We start from the raw sequence: 19,663 nt of genomic DNA on the forward strand, positions 1-19,663 counted from the left end.
GAGACAGGCAGTTAGGGGTGATCAGGTCGGCAGGGGAGAGCAGTTAGGGGCAACCAGGCCAGCAGGGGAGGGCAGTTAGGGGAGACCAGGCCAGCAGGGGAGGGCAGTTAGGGGTGACCAGACTGCAGGGGAGGGCAGTTAGGGGAGACCAGGCCGGCAGGGGAGGGCAGTTAGGGGTGACCAGACCGCAGGGGAGGGCAGTTAGGGGTGACCAGACCGGGAGGGGAGGGCTGTTAGGAGCAATCAGACAGGCAGGGGAGCAGTTAGGGGCGATCAGGCTGGCAGGCAGAGGTGGTTAGGGGCTATCAGGCAGGCAGGCAGGCAGAGTGGTTAGGGGTGATCAAGCAGGCAGGCAGGTGAGTGTTTAGGAGCCAGCAGTCCCAGATTGCAAGAGTGTAGTTGGACATCCCCTGACGGGTCCCGGATTGGAGAGGGTGCAGGCTGGGCTGAGGGACTCCTCACCAGTGCATGAATTTTGTGCACTGGGCCTCTATATTAATAAAATAGGGATATGCTAATTAGACTGGATGTCTTCTGGATGTCATTCCGGACGTTCTTCCTGACGAAGCCGGTGCCAGAGGAAAGCCAGCCGGGTTCCGGGTGCCTGCAGGCAGCCCCAGGGAAGCCGGCCCGGGTCCCGGGTGCCTGCGGGCGGCCGGAGGAGGGAAGCCCGGGTCCCGGGTGCTGGAGGGAAGCTGTTGCCGGCAGCCAGGGGAAGGAAAGCCTACTCTTGCATGAATTTTCATGCATCGGGCCTCTAGTCTTGGTATAAGTGGCATCCCCAGGATGTTGTGGTTTTGAGCTTAAAGAGTCCTAAGCAGGATGGTGCCCTAAAGCTGAGGGAAAACTCAGCCAGGAAATAACTCTGAATATGAGGCGGGAGACTCTTGTGTTCGTGGGTGGGGGGAGATGTTGGTTCGTTGCCTGGGTGGAGGTGGATTTGTGGGCTTCTACCTGAGCGCAGGCGGGGGGCTGTCCAGGACGGGCCGTACACTGACCTTGTGATGGTGTCGGCGATGCTGTGTGTGCCACTGATACGTGACTGCTTGAAGGCCTGATTGTTCAGGAAGTGGCGAGCTGCCTGTGGGGGTGGGGTGGGGTCCTGAATTGGAGCCAGAGAGCAACGCCATGTGTCGTGGCTGATAGAAATCTGATCGTCCCCGGATGCGGCCTGTCAGCATGTGGGCTCCTGTTTTCCGAGGCCCCTTCACAAAGGAGACGGAGGATGCGGCTCCGCCTAATGAGTTCCTTGTCTCTTGGCACAAGGTGTGGGGTTTCTTCGAGGGAAGCCATTAGCCGCTTTGGTGATTTGTTTAAAAACAACTGAAATCTAGCTTGTCGGTGTGGAGGTTCCACGTGTCCTTCGTGCTGGTCCTTGACCCCAGCAGCTGGGCGCTCCCCCGGCAGGTGTGGACGTCGCTGGGCTTCTCAATGATTTGTTCTCACGTTACTTGAATGTGTGGCTGGGATGGTTTCTATATATATACTTGCTTTGTGGGGCTCAAAAGAGCAAGGGAAGCGGCCGATCCCATTAGAAGTGGTTCCTGTTTATTCAGTGTCCATTCAACATTTATGAGCACCGATGCGCACCAGGTGCGAGGGGTGACTTTCCTTCCAGGTGTCAGAGTCATTGGCCTTTATGCTGTGCAGTCTCACAGGTGAGTGAGCTGTTGGTTTGAAGGCTGTATGTTGTGCCTTTGTCTCTTCTGCGGTGTGCGTCTCATGTCCTAAGGAGAAATTGATCCCAAACAAAAAATGATAGATGTAAGAAACTGTGTACACTAGGAAATGCTTGGCAAGTTAGTTTGGGGGTTATTTTTATTCCAGGGCCGACAGCCTTCTGTTTATGGTCCAGGTTACAGTACATCGTGCCGGCCCTGTGCTGGACACACTACAGACATTATTCTTCACCTTGACATGTCAGGGAACGGAGCCTCATGGAGGTAACATCCTTGCTCCTTCAAGAACCCAGTTTAGCAGCTTCAATTCTTTACCCTCAGCTGCCAGGCAAGGGCAAGTAAGGATGTCGACAGAGCTGATGGGACAGGAAGGACAGGCTGTCCAGCTGTGGGAATGCTCAACTGGATCAGAGGACATCCCTGTGTCTCTGTTACTCATGTTGAGGTTTTCTGTTATGCAATAAGTATGGTTTTCATTGGTAACACTCCTTTCACTTTTTCGCATTTGATTGTGTGTGTGTGTGTGGCGGGGGGGCGGGGGGTGGTGGTGCAGGAGGCACCCAGGTGGCAGGTGGGTTACAGCAGATGCTTCCACTGTCAAAGTTAGCGTTTGCCTCTTTGGGCCTCTGCTGTTTACTGACTGTGGTCGTGCCGCAGTTTTCCCATCTGTCAAATGGGTTTGATGTGAGTACCTGTGACAGAATTGTTAGCATCATCAAAATTAAGTAATCAGTAAATACCCACTGAGATTTATCTTCAGTTATTCCTGCATGTTCCTGCATATCCCATCTCCCCAATTCTGAAGCCATTTGTGTTTCACATATGAGAAGCAGTCTCTTACCCAGCAGTGTAGCTTAAAATGCTGGCCTTGCTCTGCAGGTGTGGCTCAGTGGTTGAGAGTCAACCCATGAACCAAGAGGTCACTGGTTTGATTCTCCGTCAGGACAGGTGCCCAGGATGTGGGCTCCACCCCCAGAAGATGGCATGCAGGAGGCAGCCAATCAATGTTTCTCTCTCATTGATGTTTCTATCTCTCTCTCCCTCTCCCTTCCTCTTTCTAAAATCAATAAAAACATATTTTTAAAAGAGAAATGCTGATTTTTTAAAAAAAAGTTGGCATTATAATAAGAGCTGGTGGCAGGGGAAAATGGGGAGTGAGTGCTTAATGGGTACAGGGTTTCTTGTTGGGGTGATAAAAATGTTCTGGAACTAGATAATGGTGATGATTGTACACCATTGTGGATGTAATAAATGCCACTGAATTGTATACTTTAAAATGATTAATATGTTGAATTTAAAACATCAGGTCTTATACAGTTTCCATTTTAGGAAGACTGGGCTCCTTTGTGAATTTTAAGAAAACCTCTTATAAAGGGGAGATCCATTCTCTCTTTGCACCCCCATTTATTTCGGGGATTACGTGTAATGAAGGCGTGTCATGAAATCTCAGCTTGCTTGGACTGGCTGGATAAGATGTTGTGGGGGATTGGTGCAGGTGGCAGGCAGTTACTGGAAAAGGGATCTGCAGATTGAAGATGTTGCTGCCTCTCTTACATTAGAGTAATGTGTTGATGTGCTTGACTTTGGCCGGAGAAAAAGGAAAGGCCAGGCATGGGCCGTCTGGACGACCAGGGCCCAGTTGAAGGGGACGGGAGGGAGGCCCACTGGTAAATCCAGACAAGCCCCTGAGGGGTTCCCGGAAGGAAGCTCTGAGGGTGTTGCCTTTTCTCTGCCGCCAAGTTGTTGTCCCTTACAAATGTGGGAACATTATCAGGGCGGGTCCGTTAGAAAGTGAATCCACTGCAAAGTCCGTTAGTAAGTGGCTCCAGACTGCCATGACCTCTCTTGGTTTTGTAACGAGTTGTAGATGACAAGGGCATTTGCTAGGATGGTGGGGGGCCCCGTGCACTTTGTTGTTGGTGTCCTGTGTCCTTTATTCCATCCAGTGTTTAGAAACAGGTGGCAGCTTGCCTGTCTCCCTCTCTGAATGAATGAGCCCCTTGATGCAAGGACTGTGTGTGTGTGTGTGTGTGTGTGTGTGTGTGTGTGAGAGAGAGAGAGAGAGGGGGGGGGGGCGGGGGCTTATCTACTGTATTTGTTTCCTAAGCCGAAAATCAGTCTCATGGGGCTAAAGTCCAGGTGTTGGCAGGGCTGGCTCCTCCTGGAGGCTCCAGGGGAGAGTCCGTGTCTTTGTCTTTTTCAGTTTTTGAGGTTGCCTGGTGTTCCTTGGCTTGTAGCCCCTTCTTTGCCTCACTCCAGCCTCTGCTTCATCACTTCACCTACGACTGCTCTGCAGTAAGGACCCCTTACAGGGACAGTCTCCCTCTTATAGGGACCCCTTTGATTTCATTGGCCCACCCAGCTGATTCCAGGATCATCTCCCCATCTCAAGATCCTTTATTTTCATGACCAACCTAAGGTATTTATTGAAGCCATCTCCCACCATAGCAAAGAGATGTCAGCTTAGCATACTCTAGTCCTCCTTTGATACCAGGAAAGAAGGTCAGCTTCAGGTCTCATACACTCTTCAGGTCCATGTGCAGAGTAAGGGTCCCCCCGTGCTGTGCTCCCCACTGGGTAATGGCCCAGCTTCTCTTCACTCACCGTCATAGCTGGTTGGAAGCAGAATCACATGAGGATTACATGAGGAACAGAGTATGGCTACCATCCACCAGGGGAAAGGCTTGCACCTGCTGCGGACACGGGGGTAGGCCCACCCCGGGTCTCCCGTGCTCTCCTAGTGCGACTTGAGAAAGACACTCAGCGTGCTCACTCCCCCCACGGGGGCGCAGTGAAGCAGGTGAGGGCCTTCCATGTGCGAGCTGAGACCTCCTCACGCTCCTCGGCGTGGGCACACTGGACATGGGCCACGCCAGCTGTGGCGGGAACCGCCCTAGCAGCCCCGGAACCGGGACCTCGCTGCTGCCATCGTTTTTGCCCAGGACCTCTGTCACGCCAGAAGCGGAAACAGAGGGATCCTGTCTCAAGATCTTTAATCACATCTGTGAAGTCCCTTTGCCGTGGAAGGTAGCCTATTTACAGCTTCTGGGGATTAGGACATGGACATCTTCTGGGGGACATTGTTCAGCCCACCACACCAACACGTGTCTGCAGGGCTAAGCTCGCAGATCCTGGCTCGGCCCCTCACCAGCTTTGTGATGTTGGTGTTACGTCATGTCTCTTTAAAGAGTCTCCTCATCTGATGTGGGGGTAATTATAGAACTTCCCCTTTTTCTGAGACTTAAAGTAACAGATGTGAAGTGCGTAGAACAGTGCCTGGCACAGTAAGTGCACTTGGAGTATTACCTATGCTCACTGTTGCTGTCTTCTTTTTTTTATGTGTGTGTGTGTCTGACTTACTCACCTAGCATAATGTGCTCTGCTTCTATTGGGTCACTTTTAACCATATGCAAAAATGTACTGACTGATGGCTTTGTCTCTCTAACATAAAGTTACCTGAATCATGCTTGTCTGGGTACCTCCTATCCAGAAGGGAAATACGTATGTGTAAGGAGATAGAATATTCAATCCATCCAGCTTTCATTAATCAGAGGTAGTAGAAAGTTGAGAGTTAATAAACTGTAAATAACCCAACCGAGGTTGAATTGGTCATTTAAAAGGCAGGTGTTACCCGGCCGGCGTGCTCAGTGGTTGAGCATTGAACCAGGAGGTCACGGTTCGATTGCAGGTCAGGGCACATGCCCGGGTTGCGGGCTCGATCCTCAGTGGGGGATATGAAGGAGACAGCCAACCAATGATTCTCTCTCAGCGTTGATGTTTATATCTCTCTCTCCCTCTCCCTTCCTCTCTGAAATCAATAAAAAAATATTTTTAAAAAAAGGCACGTGTAACATGGTATTGAGTAAGATCAGTCTGTAGCATGGAGAGGTTTTCACCTTCCAAAGCATTACAGGCATTTGCCCTGGGAGCCTTTTGCCTTAAAGAGGCCGTGAAAGAGAAGTTGGCCCCTGGGGAAGGCATTCCCATCCCCTTGTCTCTGTCAAACCCCCGTCACTATCTTGTTCCTAATAACCACTCAGAGGGTGTTGAAGGCATGCTCCCTTTTCCAGTGCGGTGGTTCTGACTATTGGCACTTAATGAATGAGACGTCTTGTTGTTATAGTAAATATACACATTTAATTTAAGAATCTCACTTTGGGTTTTAGGACATAAGACTACAAGACTAGCTTATCTTTTGTGAGGAAATATTTTCTATTCCTTTATAGAAGGATACATAAATAGTGCTAAAAGGTAGGAAGAGGTTGACTTAGTATCTAAATGATCCAATTGGCTACAATTCTTTTTTTTTTTTTTTTCACTTTGCCATCCCTTTGGTGCGACTTCATCTTTATTCATCTTTATGTTCTCACCATGGCTGCTCATTTCCTGCCCTCATGTCCGTGTTCCAGTCGGGGGGTGGGGGAGAGATCCAGCACTATCACAGAAGCAAAGGCTTCTGGGAGTCCTCAGTAGATTTCTGTCCACATTTTTGACCACACCTGAGCGGTATGTCCAGTAGCTGCAGGGAGGTCTGGAAGGTAAGAGATTAATTGCAGCCTGGGAAAAGGTGGATTCTGTTAGTAAGGACAAAGGGTGCATCAGCGTCTGCTGTGATTGCCTAGGGAACTCTGGCTGGTGCGGGTCTCCAAGGAGATGTGAGCAAGCATGGCTGCACTTTTATCGCAGTATCATTGGTAACGGGAAACACCGTAAACACCGTAAGCATCCAACACTGGGAGAATACGCAAACACGTTGCTGTCATAGCCACACAGTCAGGTGCTATAGAGCATGCGACTTGCATGTATCCGTGTGTATAAGTCTCAAAAATATATCAAATAGAGTACTGCAGGTTAAGTATAACATAGTATGATTCCATTTATGTAAAGTTTACATGCAGGAACACTATTGCTTATAGTTACATAGTAATATAAACATATGAATGGGGGAGGGATGGACAGCGAGCATCAGTCATTACCTTAATCAGGGAGGGATCCAGGTTTTGCGGGGCCTGCTACATATGTTCCTTTTTAAGAAAATGAGGGCCCCACCGTGGGCTTACTGGAAATCTGCCTCTGACTGCCTCTGACTGGTGATTGCGAGAGTGTGTGTAGTGTACTGAGACGGCATTTCGGAAGATTTGTGGCTGCTCTTTGTGGATGAATAATAATCACATTCATAATCACAGTAGCTAACATTTATTGAGCCCTTGCTATAGGGCAGGTCAGAGGGGGACAGTCATTTGCCCAAGGCCACACTGCTAGCTGGGCTTCAGACTCATGGAGCAGAATAGGCCTGTGTACTGTGGACCAGGCATACACACCTAGGGATCGCTCCGTGGTTTCGTGAATGTTATGTTCTCTTCAGTAAAGACTTGTTAACCAGAGGAAGGGCAATACGACCTGAAAACAGTGTTTCTTCCCATCACGTGGAGGTTATTTTTGGATTCAGTGTGCTCTTTAGTGGTATTTCTCAAAGCAGTTGATTTGGTGAGTAGGCAAGAACGATTTGTGATGAGTTAAATGTCATTGATTAAAAGACTTTTGATTTAAAAAACAAACATTCCTCCAGGGCCATTGTGGCTCAGTGGGCTGGAGCATTGTCCCATTCACGGCAGGGCCTTGGGTTCGATTTCCAGTCAGGGCATATAACTAGGTTGCAAGTTCGAGCCCCCGTCGGGGCACATACGGGAGGCAACTGATTGATGTTTCTCTCTCACATCAATGTTTCTTTCTCTCTCCCTCTCCCCTCCTCTCTCTCTAAAATGAAAGTGAAAACAAAATAAAACAAAAAGCCTTCCAGAATCCTTGTACTTAATCTGTTGGCTGAGCTGATGCAAAGTTCAGTTGTGAATAATGGAGAAGTCAGCCCTGACGACTTGCTAGTAATAAAGCTCAATGACGTTCTTCCCATAGGGATGTACCTTAGGCATCGTGAGGCCCCGGAAAGCATGCTTACGTGTGCGCGTGGGTCGGTGTGATGGTAGCGGCTGAGGACAGGACTCTCTGAGTGCCCGGGCGCATAAACATGGACGAGGCTTCCTCTGGGTCCTGAAATGACCAAGCCCACGGTGGGGGGAAGGATAAAGACAAGCTGTGTTTGAATCCGTCTTTCCTTGAAACAGTGAGTCAAAAGCCAGACCAAGAAAACCCCAGTGGCTGGCTGCTGGCTTTCTGTGGTGTTTGGGGAAGATGGCTTGAGGAATGGTCTTCGAGGTGCTTGGGCACAAGGTCTGGCCTGCGGGCGTGGCTGTGTCTCCCACCGTGGGCTGCTGAGCCACGGATGAGCTCACGGCCCCCTCCCAGCCCTGGACCAGTTTTTGCGCCCCGGAGCCCCCCGCAGGGAAAGCAAGGAATGAACCAGGATCCAGCCAGTGTTGTTCTTGGCTGCAGGGAGGGAAAGGAAAAACAGCAGTGTGACCGGGAAAGAAGGAACCAAGCCACCTTCCTGGTCACATTTAATGAGCGCGAATATTTGTAAATATTGAGCAGTATCTGTTACCAAGTGACAGCCTTGCCAAGTGATTGCGAGGGGGGGGCAATCCTTCTGTTTAATTTCACGGGTGTGTGTGTGTGTGTGTGTGTGTGTGTGTGTGTGAGAGAGAGAGAGAGAGAGAGAGAGAGAGAGAGAGAGAGAGAGAGAGAGAGAGAGATCCTTTTGTGTGGTTCTCTGTGGATAAAGGGGTGGCTGCTTTCAGTTGTCTGTGTGCAGGAAGCCTGGCCCAGCTGGAAGAAGCTGGCATTGGAGAGCGAGCAGAAGTTTGTGATATGACTGCTTTGGGGTTTGCATACATAACCCGAGAGCCTTGAAAACTGCACTGCACACCATACTCAGGACATCAAAGGTGATTGCGTCCTGCCGGCCCCCTTCTGCAAAGGAGGAAGCAGAGGCCAGCAGAGCCTGCACGCAACGCTGCTTACGGGTTCACGGGGAGTGTGGCTTTTTGGAATGTGGAAGTTTTACAAGTTACAAGCCTCCTCCAGGAATTCTAAGTTGGAATGGAGCCCCCGAAGGAGTGAGAATATTAAACCCCAATTACAGGGGGGATGACAAGACAGGGCAGTGGGGTGGGGTGCACCGGGGACCCTGGGATCATTGACCCCGTGTCCCCCATCTTCTGAGGCCTCTCGCTCTGTTCCCGGGCTGCCCCTCTCTGTTGAGCAGGGCAGAGGCAATGTGGACGCGGGAAAAGCCCCCCGAAAACAGCTCCACTGAGTTCCTGGGACAACCTGCCCGGGGAGGCTCTGTGTGGAGTGAGCCCTGTTTATGGAGAGGCTGCCAGGCCCCACTCTCGCCTGGTCCTTCTTGCTCAGACCAGCCCATCGCTACGCTGTCAGGGGCAGAGTGTGTGTTTGGCATCTCTTTCTGCCCAACCTGAGCTGCTCTTCCTTTCGCTAGCAGCCCCTTCCAAGAAGCCAGTCCCCCAGCCCTCCTCAAGCCAGTTCTCTTCCAGGCCAGGGATGGGGCCGAAACGACCACACAAGGACCCTGCCCTGAAGGAACCCCCCACGGGGCACGCGGGTGGACAGGCTAGGGGTCTCAGCTGGGAGTTGGGCCCTCAAGGGGAGGAGTCTTTCTGAGGACGGTCCTGGGTCGGGAAGGCTTCTCAGAGGACAGGACGGGGCCTGGGTCTCCCGGGGCTCCACGGCTCAGAGAGGACCAGGATCCCAGGCCTGGATCGGGGGGGGTGGGGGGGGACTGCCTTCTGCGGGGCCTGAGAAGGGGTGGGATGCTGGGGCGGGAGCCCCAGGAAGCAGGTGCAGGAGCAGGTGGGTCAGGATGGATGGGGTAGTGGTTAGAGCAGGGGTGGGTAAACTTTTTGACTCGAGGGCCACAATGGGTTCTTAAACTGGACCGGAGGGCCGGAACAAAAGCATGGATGGAGTGTTTGTGTGAACTAATATAAATTCAAAGTAAACATCATTACATAAAAGGGTGCGGTCTTTTTTTCCAATAGTTTTATTCATTTCATATGGGCCGGATCCGGCCCGCGGGCTGTAGTTTGCCCACGGCTGGGTTAGAGGGTCTGCTTAACTTGGATTTTATTCCATAAGAGATATGGAACCTTTTGAAGATTTGAGGTGGGACGTAGGGATGAGGAGAGGATGGCTGTACTGGAGATGAACAGCGTTGCTGGCTTCCGTGCGCAGGGGGAGCTAAGAGAGGGGACGGGGAGGGGAGGAGTGTCTGAGGCCACGTGGATGCAGAAATGGGGGGAAGGGAGGCGCAGTCTCCTGGGGCCCAGGTGGGTGTGGGAGATGGTAACGCCTGTCACTGAGACTCTCTTCCTTGACTGGCAGCCCCTGATTCCAGGTCTACAGAATGGTGCTGTGGGGGCAGCGCTGAGGACCAGGGCGGCCTTATGGGCCTGCTCATCCAGAACGCCCACCCCTGTGCCTCTCCCAGTGACACCCACCCAGCCTGTGCCTCTCCCAGTGACACCCACCCACCCCTGTGCCCCCTCCTCCCAGTGACACCCACCCAGCCTGTGCCCCCTCCTCCCAGTGACACCCACCCACCCCTGTCCCCCCTCCTCCCAGTGACACCCACCCACCCCTGTCCCCCCTCCTCCCAGTGACACCCACCCAGCCTGTGCCCCCTCCTCCCAGTGACACCCACCCACCCCTGTCCCCCCTCCTCCCAGTGACACCCACCCACCCCTGTCCCCCCTCCTCTCAGTGACACCCACCCAGCCTGTCCCCCCTCCTCCCAGTGACACCCACCCAGCCTGTCCCCCCTCCTCCCAGTGACACCCACCCAGCCTGTCCCCCCTCCTCCCAGTGACACCCACCCAGCCTGTCCCCCCTCCTCCCAGTGACACCCACCCAGCCTGTCCCCCCTCCTCCCAGTGACACCCACCCAGCCTGTCCCCCCTCCTCCCAGTGACACCCACCCACCCCTGTCCCCCCTCCTCCCAGTGACACCCACCCAGCCTGTCCCCCCTCCTCCCAGTGACACCCACCCAGCCTGTCCCCCCTCCTCCCAGTGACACCCACCCACCCCTGTCCCCCCTCCTCCCAGTGACACCCACCCACCCCTGTCCCCCCTCCTCCCAGTGACACCCACCCACCCCTGTCCCCCCTCCTCCCAGTGACACCCACCCAGCCTGTGCCCTCCTCCCAGTGACACCCACCCAGCCTGTGCCCCCTCCTCTCAGTGACACCCACCCAGCCTGTCCCCCCTCCTCCCAGTGACACCCACCCACCCCTGTCCCCCCTCCTCCCAGTGACACCCACCCACCCCTGTCCCCCCTCCTCCCAGTGACACCCACCCACCCCTGTCCCCCCTCCTCCCAGTGACACCCACCCACCCCTGTCCCCCCTCCTCCCAGTGACACCCACCCAGCCTGTGCCCTCCTCCCAGTGACACCCACCCACCCCTGTCCCCCCTCCTCCCAGTGACACCCACCCACCCCTGTCCCCCCTCCTCCCAGTGACACCCACCCAGCCTGTGCCCCCTCCTCCCAGTGACACCCACCCAGCCTGTGCCCCCTCCTCCCAGTGACACCCACCCAGCCTGTGCCCCCTCCTCCCAGTGACACCCACCCAGCCTGTGCCCCCTCCTCTCAGTGACACCCACCCAGCCTGTCCCCCCTCCTCCCAGTGACACCCACCCAGCCTGTGCCCCCTCCTCTCAGTGACACCCACCCACCCCTGTCCCCCCTCCTCCCAGTGACACCCACCCAGCCTGTCCCCTCCTCCCAGTGACACCCACCCAGCCTGTGCCCCCTCCTCCCAGTGACACCCACCCAGCCTGTGCCCCCTCCTCTCAGTGACACCCACCCAGCCTGTCCCCCCTCCTCCCAGTGACACCCACCCAGCCTGTCCCCCCTCCTCCCAGTGACACCCACCCACCCCTGTCCCCCCTCCTCCCAGTGACACCCACCCACCCCTGTCCCCCCTCCTCCCAGTGACACCCACCCAGCCTGTGCCCTCCTCCCAGTGACACCCACCCACCCCTGTCCCCCCTCCTCCCAGTGACACCCACCCACCCCTGTCCCCCCTCCTCCCAGTGACACCCACCCAGCCTGTGCCCCCTCCTCCCAGTGACACCCACCCAGCCTGTGCCCCCTCCTCTCAGTGACACCCACCCAGCCTGTCCCCCCTCCTCCCAGTGACACCCACCCAGCCTGTCCCCCCTCCTCCCAGTGACACCCACCCACCCCTGTCCCCCCTCCTCCCAGTGACACCCACCCACCCCTGTCCCCCCTCCTCCCAGTGACACCCACCCAGCCCTGTCCCCCCTCCTCCCAGTGACACCCACCCAGCCTGTGCCCCCTCCTCCCAGTGACACCCACCCACCCCTGTGCCCCCTCCTCCCAGTGACACCCACCCACCCCTGTGCCCCCTCCTCCCAGTGACACCCACCCACCCCTGTCCCCCCTCCTCCCAGTGACACCCACCCAGCCTGTGCCCCCTCCTCCCAGTGACACCCACCCACCCCTGTGCCCCCTCCTCCCAGTGACACCCACCCAGCCTGTCCCCCCTCCTCCCAGTGACACCCACCCAGCCCTGTCCCCCCTCCTCCCAGTGACACCCACCCAGCCTGTGCCCCCTCCTCCCAGTGACACCCACCCACCCCTGTCCCCCCTCCTCCCAGTGACACCCACCCAGCCTGTCCCCCCTCCTCCCAGTGACACCCACCCAGCCTGTCCCCCCTCCTCCCAGTGACACCCACCCAGCCTGTGCCCCCTCCTCCCAGTGACACCCACCCAGCCTGTGCCCCCTCCTCTCAGTGACACCCACCCAGCCTGTCCCCCCTCCTCCCAGTGACACCCACCCAGCCTGTCCCCCCTCCTCCCAGTGACACCCACCCAGCCTGTGTCCCCTCCTCCCAGTGACACCCACCCACCCCTGTCCCCCCTCCTCCCAGTGACACCCACCCACCCCTGTCCCCCCTCCTCCCAGTGACACCCACCCAGCCTGTGCCCCCTCCTCCCAGTGACACCCACCCACCCCTGTCCCCCCTCCTCCCAGTGACACCCACCCAGCCTGTGCCCCCTCCTCCCAGTGACACCCACCCACCCCTGTCCCCCCTCCTCCCAGTGACACCCACCCACCCCTGTCCCCCCTCCTCCCAGTGACACCCACCCACCCCTGTCCCCCCTCCTCCCAGTGACACCCACCCAGCCTGTGCCCCCTCCTCCCAGTGACACCCACCCACCCCTGTCCCCCCTCCTCCCAGTGACACCCACCCAGCCTGTCCCCCCTCCTCCCAGTGACACCCACCCACCCCTGTCCCCCCTCCTCCCAGTGACACCCACCCAGCCTGTCCCCCCTCCTCCCAGTGACACCCACCCAGCCTGTCCCCCCTCCTCCCAGTGACACCCACCCAGCCTGTCCCCCCTCCTCCCAGTGACACCCACCCAGCCTGTCCCCCCTCCTCCCAGTGACACCCACCCACCCCTGTCCCCCCTCCTCCCAGTGACACCCACCCACCCCTGTCCCCCCTCCTCCCAGTGACACCCACCCAGCCTGTCCCCCCTCCTCCCAGTGACACCCACCCAGCCTGTGCCCCCTCCTCTCAGTGACACCCACCCAGCCTGTCCCCCCTCCTCCCAGTGACACCCACCCACCCCTGTGCCCCCTCCTCCCAGTGACACCCACCCAGCCTGTCCCCTCCTCCCAGTGACACCCACCCACCCCTGTCCCCCCTCCTCTCAGTGACACCCACCCAGCCTGTCCCCCCTCCTCCCAGTGACACCCACCCAGCCTGTCCCCCCTCCTCTCAGTGACACCCACCCACCCCTGTGCCCCCTCCTCCCAGTGACACCCACCCAGCCTGTCCCCCCTCCTCCCAGTGACACCCACCCACCCCTGTGCCCCCTCCTCCCAGTGACACCCACCCAGCCTGTCCCCTCCTCCCAGTGACACCCACCCACCCCTGTCCCCCTCCTCCCAGTGACACCCACCCAGCCTGTCCCCCCTCCTCCCAGTGACACCCACCCAGCCCTGTCCCCCTCCTCCCAGTGACACCCACCCACCCCTGTCCCCCCTCCTCCCAGTGACACCCACCCACCCCTGTCCCCCCTCCTCTCAGTGACACCCACCCACCCCTGTCCCCCCTCCTCCCAGTGACACCCACCCAGCCTGTCCCCCCTCCTCCCAGTGACACCCACCCAGCCTGTCCCCCCTCCTCCCAGTGACACCCACCCAGCCTGTCCCCCCTCCTCCCAGTGACACCCACCCAGCCTGTCCCCCCTCCTCCCAGTGACACCCACCCACCCCTGTGCCCCCTCCTCCCAGTGACACCCACCCAGCCTGTGCCCCCTCCTCCCAGTGACACCCACCCAGCCTGTGCCCCCTCCTCCCAGTGACACCCACCCAGCCTGTCCCCCCTCCTCCCAGTGACACCCACCCAGCCTGTCCCCCCTCCTCCCAGTGACACCCACCCAGCCTGTCCCCCCTCCTCCCAGTGACACCCACCCACCCCTGTGCCCCCTCCTCCCAGTGACACCCACCCAGCCTGTGCCCCCTCCTCCCAGTGACACCCACCCAGCCTGTGCCCCCTGCTCTCAGTGACACCCTTTGCTGGCTCAGCTGATGGATTACTTCTCCTCACGTGTGGGAGGTAATGGTTGGTCGGTGTTAATATGTCATCCAGTTGTGGTAACCTGTTTCCATTTTAAACAGGTCCTCAGGGCCTGCCTGACTAAAGGAGTCCTCAGAACTCTTAGATCAGCCCCTAAACTTTCATTAGAGTTTTACCAGAAAACCATCAATTGTCCAGTTTTATTTTCAACTTATGTTTTTTGGTTCCCTCTAGTAGAGTCTCAAATTGAGACCAGGTTAAAAAAAAATGGTATGCTATGAAAATTTACTCTCTTTTGCCCTCTCGTGGCAGACTCTTGAACACCTCTTTTTAAATTTTATTTTATTGATTTTAAAATAAAAGCTATTTTTCATTAAAAATGTGTTATTTATGTAAACATAATGGGTTCATTATCATTTTCTTTTCTACATACTTTATTAATTGTCCTAAAAGTTTTCATCATAATTTTATTTTACTATTTTTAAAAAAGCAATGCTTTTATTGATTTTATAAAGAGAGGAAAGGAGAGGGATAGAGAGATAGAAACAGCAATGAGAGAGAAACAGCAATCGGCTGCCTCTTGCACGCCCCCAACTGGGGATCGAGGCCTTACCCTCACTGGGAATTGAACCAGTGACCTCTTGGTTCCTGAGTCAATTCTCAGCCACTGAACCACACCAGCTGGGGTCTTATTTTTATTTTAATTTCTTTAAAAATTTTTTTATTTTTATCCTATATAATAAAGAGCTAATATGCTAATTAGACCGAATAGCAGAACAACCGTCTGGATGACCATCCAGATGACGTTCCGGATGAACCTGGTGCTGTGAGGGCCGAGCCCCTTGCATGAATTTTGTGCATTGGGCCTCTAGTTTTTAATATAATACTTCAAGCATATAGAAAAGTGTGCAGGCAATACCAAAATTTTCATGAACCCACCACCAAGCACGAGCGTGCTCTCTTTCTCTCTCTCCCCCTCCTCTCTTCTTCCTCCCTTCTTCCTTTCTGTGATATTTTATTTTATCTTTTTATTTCCATTGTCCACCCCCTCCTCTTTTGCATCCATCAGCTTGTTTCCTATATCTATGGGTTTGTTTCTTTTTATTTATTTATTTTGCTTTTTCTACATTCTACATATAAGTGAAATCATACTGTATTTGTCTTTCTCTGTCTGACTTATTTCACTTAGCATAGTACCCTCAAGGTCCATCCTTGCCACAGATAGCAAGATTTTATTCTTTTCTTATTGCTGAATAATATTCCTTTATATATATATAAAATATAAAATAGTCCAGTTTTATCATATATATTACATATATAATACATGTTATATTACATATGTAATATCTATAATAATAAAAGCATCATATGCTAATTAGACCGGATGTCCTTCCAGACTTCCTTCCGGACGAAGCCGGGGCAGCGAGGGAAGCCCTGGTCCTGGGTGCCTGCCGATAGCCGGAGGGAAGCCCGGGTTCCGGTGCCTTCCGATGCCAGAGGGAAGCCAGTGCTGGCAGCCGGGGAAGGAACGCCTACTACTCTTGCACGAATTTTGTGCATTGGGCCTCTAGTATATATTACATATGTGGTTCATATGTGTATATATACACATCGTCTTTATCCATTCATCTAGTGATGTACGTCTAGGTTGCTCCCATTTTTTAGCTATTACTAGTAATGTTGTAATGAACATAGGGGTTCATAGATCTTTTTGCATTAGTGCTTTGGATTTCTTCAGATAAATCCCCAGGAGTGGAATTGCTGGGTCATAAGGTAATCCTGTTTTTAATTTTTTGAGGAATCTCCATACTGTTTTCCACAGTGGCTGCACCAGTCTGCATTCCCACCAACAGTGCAGGAGGGTTCCCTTTTCTCCACATCCTTGCCGACACTTGTTTGTTAATTTTTGATGATAACTTTTATGACAGGTGTGAGGTGGTATCTCATTATGGTTTTGATTTGCATTTCTATGATAATTAGTGATGTTGAGCATCTTTTCATATGTCTGTTGGTTCTCTGTATGTTCTCTTTGGAAAAATGTCTATTTAGGTCCTCTACCCATTTTAAAAATGGATTGTTTTAGTTTGGGGTGTTAGTTGATATGAGTTCTTTATATATTTTTAATATTAAACCTTTATTGTATGTATCATGTATAACTTTCACCTCCAGTTCAGTAGGTTGTCTTTTCATTTTGTTGATGGTTTCCTTTGCTATGCAAAACCTTTTTGGTTTTATGTAGTCCCATTTGGTTATTTATTTATTTATTTATTTATTTTGTCTACTTTGTGCAAAGAGATACAATATCCAAAAAGATAGGGCTAAGTGTGGTGTCAAAGAATTTATTGCCTATGTTTTCTTCTGGGATTTTTATGGTTTCATGTCTAGCATTTAAGTCTTTAATCCATTTCGAGTCTATATTTGTATGTGGTGTAATAAAATGGTCCAATTTCATTTTTTTGCATGTATCTGTTTAGTTTTGCCAACACCACTTATTGAGGAGACTGTCTTTACCCCATTATATATCCTTGCCTCCTTTGTTATAGATTAATTGACCATATAAGCAAGGGTTTATTTCTGGACTCGCTATTCTATTATATTAATCTACATATCTGTTATTATACAAGTGCTACCATGATTATTGTAGCTTTATAGTATAGTTTGATATCAGGGAGCATGATAACTCTCACTTTTTTCTTTCTCAAAATTCCTTTGGCTGCCGAGGCCGGTTTGGCTCAGTGGATAGAGCATCGGCCTGCGGACTGAGGGGTCCCAGGTTCGATTCCGGTCAAGGGCATGTACCTGGGTTGCGCACATATCCCCAGGGGGAGATGTGCAGGAGGCAGCTGATCGATGTTTCTCTCTCATCGATGTTTCTAGCTCTCTATCTCTTTCCCTTCCTCTCTGTAAAAAATCAATAAAATATATTATTTTAAAAAATTTCCTTTGGCTATTCTAGGTCTTTTGTGGTTCCATATAAATGTTATGATTAGTTGTTCAAATTCTGAGAAGTATATTGATATTTTAAAAGGTATTGCATTGAATCTGTATATTACTCTAGGTAGTAAGGACATTCTAACAATATTAATCTTTTTTATTGTTTAAAGTATTACAAATAGTAGTACATGTCTCCGTCCCCCCCTGGCCCTCCCCCCAATATTAATCTTTTAATCCATGAGCAAGGTATATCCTTCCATTTATTTGTATTTTATTCAGTTTCTTCTGTAGCTTAATAGTTTTTAGAGTATAGGTACTTTTTTTTTTAACTCTTAAATATATTCCTAGGTATTTTATACATTTTGATGCATTTATGAAGAGACTTTTAAAAAATTTCTCCTTTTGAGCATTATTGGTGTATAGAACTGCAACAGATTTCTGTGTATTGATTTTGTATGTTGCAACTTAAGTCATTTATTAGTTCCTGTATTTTTCGGGAGGAGCCTGTAGGGTTTTCTATATACAGTATCATGTCGTCTGCAAATACTGAGTTTTCCTTCTTCCTTCCCGTTTGGATGCCTTTTATGTCTGTGTCCTGTCTGAGTGCTCTGGCTAGGACGTCCAGTGCCATGTTGAATAGAGCTGGTTGGAGAGGGCATCCTTGTCTTGTTCCTGACCTCAGAGGAGAGGCTTTCAGCCTTTCACTGTTGGGTATGCTGTTAGCTGTGGGTTTGTCATGTATGTCTTTTATTATGCTGAGATATGTTCCTTCTATGCCCACTTTGTTGAGAATTATGTGTTGTTGTTGTTTTGAAACAAATGGTTTATTTGGTGACAAGGAGTAGAAAGGAATTCTTAATTCATCTCTCTTCTGCTGACTGGACCGCAATGGTCAAATGGCTAGCCGCACGCAACAATTCCCTCGCGGGCTCTGATCTTTTGCAGAAGTGCAAAGATGGCTGAGTTTGCATACGACTTGCAATTATTATTTTCTGGCCAGAAGTGCCAGCTGCTGTGGTTTCCAGTGCATCAGCAGTTGCTAACGTCTCCTTGCCTCCTGGTTTCACAGCAGGAAGCAGACGGACTTCCTTGATGTTATTGGCCTGCGAGAAATATGGTGACTTGGTTAATGCCCAGGCCCCAGCCAGTTGTGGAGGCAGTCCGTATTCCAGCGTGGTCAGAAGTTTTCATCTATGAACGTGGCCTCATCATCGCCAGTGGCCTTGGCCTGGGCCTATTATTTGACAAGCTGCCATGGCCACATGGGGTGATTTAGCTCGGTGCAGGCATTGCATATTTCCTTCTTCATGACGGACAGCTCAAAGCGCTTAGTCAGATCCTCATTGTCTGTGGGTGATCACAGACGAATGTAGGATTGATGCTTATCACTTCCAGGCACTCCTCAACTAGCTTATCAAGGAGCCTGGCCGTGGTCCGAGGTAGAAGGCATTCGACAGCTTTTGACAGCTTTTGCCGCACAGATATCATCAAGAATTTTGCAAGGTTAGTTTCTGGCAGGGCTTTCTCGAGATCTTCTACTGTGCTGATTCTCTGGGAGGGTGGGGTGGAGTCAATCTAGTAGACTTGGTCTTCCGGGCCATCTGGATGGTAGCCATCTGGATGGTAGCCATCTGGATGGTAGGTGACCTTGTAACTGTCTATAATGTACTTCAACATCCCTGAAACCATCTTCTCTGTGGTTTCCATGAGATTGTGGTAATTTGTGTAGGCCACGAAGAACTCAAAGGTGGGGACCTCAGGATTGTGAATCTAATTAATTCCTTCATTCTGGAACTGGTGTTCACTTTTTTTTTTTTGGTTGTTACTTATTATTATTATTATTATTATTATTATTATTATTATTATTAGTTAAGGTATTACAAATGTGTCCTCATCCCCCCCATTAACCCCCAACCTCCACCCCCCCACACACACTCATGCTCTCATCCCCCTGTTGTCCATGTCCATTGGTTTGGCTTATATACATGTATACAAGTCCTTCGGTTGATCTCTCCCCCTTACCCCCGCCCTCCCCTACTTTCCTTCTGGGGATTGATAGCCTGATCGCTGTTTCTCAGTCTTTGGGTCTGTCCCTTTTCATCAGTCTATGTTGTTCTCTATAATCCACAAATGAGTGAGATCATGTGGTATTTATCTTTCTCTGACTGGCTTATTTCACTTAGCATAATGCTCTCCAGTTCCATCCATGCTGTTGCAAAAGGCAAGAGTTCCTTTTTTTTACCGCAGCGTAGAATTCCATTGTGTAGATGGACCACAGTTTTCTAATCCACTCATCTGCTGATGGGCACTTAGGCTGTTTCCAAATCTTAGCTATGGTGAATTGTGCTGCTGTGAACATAGGGGTGCATATATCCTTTCTGATTGGCGTTTCTGGTTTCTTGGGATATATTCCTAGTAGTGGGATCACTGGGTCAAATGGGAGTTCCATTTTTAGTCTTCTGAGGTAGCTCCATACTGTTCTCCACAGTGGCTGCAACTGGTGTTCACTTTTAAAAATATA

The 19,663-nt window shown here is 52.0% G+C and overlaps 1 pseudogene across 1 annotated transcript; it reads right to left on the bottom strand.

Moving 5' to 3' along the window:
- Positions 1 to 18,002: 18,002 nt before the first annotated feature.
- Positions 18,003 to 18,849, bottom strand: LOC308530129 (lysine--tRNA ligase-like; annotated as a pseudogene). Its single transcript has one exon. The product of its transcript is annotated as a lysine--tRNA ligase-like (transcript).
- Positions 18,850 to 19,663: the final 814 nt, after the last annotated feature.

This window comes from Myotis nattereri (genome assembly GCF_964212035.1).
Source record: "Myotis nattereri genome assembly, chromosome: 14".
NCBI classification, from domain to species: domain Eukaryota; kingdom Metazoa; phylum Chordata; class Mammalia; order Chiroptera; family Vespertilionidae; genus Myotis; species Myotis nattereri.